This window comes from Heterodontus francisci, unplaced genomic scaffold (assembly GCF_036365525.1).
Source record: "Heterodontus francisci isolate sHetFra1 unplaced genomic scaffold, sHetFra1.hap1 HAP1_SCAFFOLD_1142, whole genome shotgun sequence".
In the NCBI taxonomy this organism is placed as follows: domain Eukaryota; kingdom Metazoa; phylum Chordata; class Chondrichthyes; order Heterodontiformes; family Heterodontidae; genus Heterodontus; species Heterodontus francisci.
The window spans coordinates 70,001-75,000 of NW_027141273.1; positions in this window are offsets into that span (position 1 = coordinate 70,001).

The following is a 5,000-nucleotide window of genomic DNA, read 5'->3' on the forward strand; positions in this document are numbered from 1 at the left end:
GTGACTTTGCGAAGGCTAGCAGTGGGCAGAACCGGTTTATGATTTGCTCCCGTCGTCAGATTGACAAAGAGTCTGGTTAATCAGTTGTCCAAATGTTGTAAATTGGTTAATGAGTTGTCACTTCAACTTTTGGCCGCGGTTGGCTACAATGAGTCTTGCCGGGCTTAATAGTCGGCGTGCGGGGGTGACTTTGCGAAGGCTAGCAGTGGGCAGAACCGGTTTATGATTTGCCCCCGTCGTCAGATTGACAAAGAGTCTGGTTAATCAGTTGTCCAAATGTTGTAAATTGGTTAATGAGTTGTCACTTCAACTTTTGGCCGCGGTTGGCTACAATGAGTCTTGCCGGGCTTAATAGTCGGCGTGCGGGGGTGACTTTGCGAAGGCTAGCAGTGGGCAGAACCGGTTTATGATTTGCCCCCGTCGTCAGATTGACAAAGAGTCTGGTTATTCAGTTGGCCTAATTTTGGAAATTGGTTAATGAGTTGTCACTTCAACTTTTGGCCGCGGTTGGCTGCAATGAGTCTTGCCGGGCTTAATAGTCGGCGTGGGGGTGAATTTGCGAAGGTGGCCGTGTTTGTATGCATGTTTGCCGGCGTGTTTAGGAAGGTTGGGTGGGTGGGTGGTTGTGTGGGCGCCGTGGTCTGAGGGCACATCCTGTGGGATGTGGGAGGCGGGGGAAGGAGAGCGCCCTTGGTGCGTGTGTCTAGGCGATGCATTGCGGAAGGATGGGCGGGTGGGGCCGGGCGTGTGGGTTCCCGACTTATCGGTGAACCATTTGCTACTGCGGGGCCAAAGCAAAAGGGAAAGCATAAGGGCGCAGGCTGCCCTCTGCGGGACAGGTCCGGCCCTGACGCCGGTTTACGATTTCTCCGGTAAAGCACCTGTCGGGTGGCGACCGGAGGGTCTTTGCAGGGCCTGGATCTCCGAGCCCGTGGGACAGGCGGGAAAGGGTGGCGGCAGCCGGTTGAAGTCCCGACCCTGGGCAGCCTCCCGGTCCTACCTCCATAACTTCGGCGAGGAGGGTCCGATCCCCGCGCGGTCGACGGCAGGCGGTAGGGCTCGGAGGGGCGCGGCCTGGTCCGCGAGTGCCCCGGCGCCGCCCCTCTGCCCGTCCGAGGGACAGTAGGAAATGGCCATACCGCTTTCCGGCCGATTGCCGCCGGACGTCCGGCCGCATTCGCTCGGTCTGCGCGGCCGGCGGTAGCCGGGGGCGAGGGGCATCGGGCGGTGGCGGAACCAGGCCGGCCCGACCGCTGGGGGCCGCCCGGGCGACGTTTGAATCTGTCGGGTCGGACCGCCGAATCCCGCGGGATTTCGGGATCGAATCTGCGGGTGGAATCGGCACCTCGTCCCGCTGTCCGGTTCCCCCCGGTCGACTGCAACGGGTTTCCGAGGCCCGTCGGTCAGGCGCGGTTCGCTCCGCAATCCGCCGGCCGATCGGCACCGGGCGGGGCTCTACGGAAAGAGGGGACCCTCCCGCGTCGAGTGCCGGCGCACCGACCCCGCAGGCTGACCGGGAAGGTGAAGACTCACCCCGCTGAATGCCCGGCCCCGGGTACCCTCCGGCTCCGGGGCCATAACTTCGGGGAGGGAGGTCCGATCCCCGCGCGGTCGACGGCAGGCGGTAGGGCTCGGAGGGGCGCGGCCTGGTCCGCGAGTGCCCCGGCGCCGCCCCTCTGCCCGTCCGAGGGACAGTAGGAAATGGCCATACCGCTTTCCGGCCGATTGCCGCCGGACGTCCGGCCGCATTCGCTCGGTCTGCGCGGCCGGCGGTAGCCGGGGGCGAGGGGCATCGGGCGGTGGCGGAACCAGGCCGGCCCGACCGCTGGGGGCCGCCCGGGCGACGTTTGAATCTGTCGGGTCGGACCGCCGAATCCCGCGGGATTTCGGGATCGAATCTGCGGGTGGAATCGGCACCTCGTCCCGCTGTCCGGTTCCCCCCCGTCGACTGCAACGGGTTTCCGAGGCCCGTCGGTCAGGCGCGGTTCGCTCCGCAATCCGCCGGCCGATCGGCACCGGGCGGGGCTCTACGGAAAGAGGGGACCCTCCGGCGTCGAGTGCCGGCGCACCGACCCCGCAGGCTGACCGGGAAGGTGAAGACTCACCCCGCTGAATGCCCGGCCCCGGGCACCCTCCGGCGCCGGGGCCATAACTTCGGGGAGGGAGGTCCGAGCTCCGCGCGGTCGACGGCAGGTGAAAGGGGCCGGTGCGCCGCGGAAGGCGACAGCAGTCCCGTCAGGCTGCACCTCTGCTCGGGCGAACGGCGTCAGGAAAAGGGGAGAGCACTTCCCCACCGATAGCTCCGGAACGCCCGGACCCATTGGCCCGCGGCACCGGTGGCTGCTAGAGGGCCTCCGGCGCCGTCAGCCGGGGTACGTCCCAGGCCGGCCGGACGGCGGGCAGCCGGAGGCAACGGCCTGGAACGGAGCCAGACTTGAGTCGTTCCGTGCCGTGGGCAAAAAGGCAGGGCTGCGGGTCAGCGCAGTTTGGCAAACCTAGCCGCAAGTGCGGGAAGGGCGGAGGAGCACACGGACGCCGCCTTCCCAAACTGAGCCCAAAGTGCCCAGGCATGCCCCCTTGATCTCGCCTAATCAGTGAGCCCAAAATAATTTCAGAGTGTGGAAACCTTATCCAAAAAGGTCGAAAAGAACGGCCAGAGATCAAGTCCGAAAGGGGAAATCAGTAACAAGCAAGCAGAGTAATCATTAACCAAAAAGCGCAAAATTATGTTAAAAGTGTGAAATCATTAACCAAAAACTCGAAAATAATGTCCAGAGACCAAGTCCGAAAGGGCAAATGGTTAACCAGTAAGCAGAGTAATCATTAACCAAAAATCGCAAAAGTAAGTAAAAAGTATGAAATCATTAACCAAAAATCGCAAAAGTAAGTAAAAAGTGTGAAATCATTAACCAAAAACTCGAAAATAATGTGCAGAGACTAAGTCCGAAAGGGCAAATGGTTAACCAGTAAGCAGAGTAATCATTAACCAAAAATCGCAAAAGTAAGTAAAAAGTGTGAAATCATTAACCAAAAATCGCAAAAGTAAGTAAAAAGTGTGAAATCATTAACCAAAAACTCGAAAATAATCTCCAGAGACTAAGTCCGAAAGGGCAAATGGTTAACCAGTAAGCAGAGTAATCATTAACCAAAAAGCGCAAAAATATGTTAAAAGTGTGAAATCATTAACCAAAAATCGCAAAAGTAAGTAAAAAGTGTGAAATCATTAACCAAAAACTCGAAAATAATGTCCAGAGACTAAGTCCGAAAGGGCAAATGGTTAACCAGTAAGCAGAGTAATCATTAACCAAAAAGCGCAAAAATATGTTAAAAGTGTGAAATCATTAACCAAAAACTCGAAAATAATGTCCAGAGACTAAGTCCGAAAGGGCAAATGGTTAACCAGTAAGCAGAGTAATCATTAACCAAAAAGGGCAAAAGTAAGTAAAAAGTATGAAATCATTAACCAAAAAGTCGAAAATAATGCCCAGAGACTAAGTCCGAAAGGGCAAATGGTTAACCAGAAAATCCGTCGAATAATGTCCAGAGACTAAGTCCGAAAGGGCAAATGGTTAACCAGTGGAAGGGCGATCAAGCGGAAAAATTTGCCCCGGTTACCCGGGATGGAGTTCCAGAGGTCCGGCCAGAGTTGTCAAATTCGTCCCGCTGATCGGACGCTTGTCATTCGGGTGGCTGGGGGTTGGCGGGGTATCTGCACAGTAGTAGGAGGTGGCAAGTCGGGACTTGGACGTTTATTCCAAGAGTCCACCCGAGCCTCCAGGTCTGCAGAGACCGACCCTAGCTGCCGCCCAACCGACTTTTAAGCCTTTTTCGGATGGGGATTTTTTCCCATTTTCGTCCATTTTTCGGGTTTTCTGTCGGGCTTAATAGGCGGCAGCCTGACCCCCGGCCGAGGCGGGGGGCGCACTCTCCCTTGCGTAAGGGTCCGGATTTGCCCCGGAAAGTGCCCCCGACGGCCTCCCGACCCGGGTGCCTGCAGGGCGGGGGAAAGGGTAGTCCCAGCCGCAGGAAATCATTAACCAAAAGACTTAGCCGTCGGGGCAGAGGCTAAGACCCGGGCTGGTGAAATCATTAACCAAAAGGAATGCACCCTTTTCCGAAAGTGCAGGCCGAAATAAGGCGAGCCTTGGGCCGGGAAGGCCAAAACCCCCAACTCATGGAAGTGTATGGGGTCGGACTCGGCGACTTTCCCGGGCCCCGAGTTGACCTTTCCCCACGGGGGCGGTCAAGTTGCTCCCGCCAAGAGGGCACGTTGCATTTGCTGCCGCTCTAGTCCCCGGGCTAGTTAATCAGTTGCCGTCGGAAGTCCCGATGCCGAAATGAAAAATGGCCGTTGCGGCGATTTGGCGCCTCATTTTCGGAAGGACTACCGGCAGGCAACCCGCCGAATTGACACTTGCGATTCGGGTGGCTGGGGGTTGGCGGGGTACCCGGAGATTTTCGGGAACTCGATTTTCAGAACTTTTGCTGGCAGCGGTTGCACTTGCAAAGTGGCCGAAGAAGTGCTCCCTCAAGGAAGGACCTTCTTTTGAAATAAAAGACCTTCCGAAGAGTGCCTGGAAGTCATTTATGAGCATTTAAGGGTAAATCTGGCGGACTTTCCATGCTCTGTTGCCGGCTCTGAAATATCGCACAGTTGGGTCTAGGCCGGTAGACTGGCTGTGAAAACAGACAAAGTGTTTTGGCGAGCGAGAGAAAACAAGGCCTTGGAACAGATTGGGGGGTGCGGAGGCACACCACACCCACAGGAAAAGAATTAATAAAAAAAAAACCAAAGTCTATGACATGTCTGTTGGTACAGTGAGAAAAGCAAAGAAGGGAGGCTGCGATGGCAGAGCAAAGCCGACCTTCATACAGATATACATGTCAAAGAAAGAAACTATGCCCGCAAAAGACTTGGTGCGAAATAACAAGGCTCCTTGTGAACGGTTATCTTTGTCTGTCAGGCGCAGATTGTGGCGGCGTCGCCTGGTTTCCTTGGG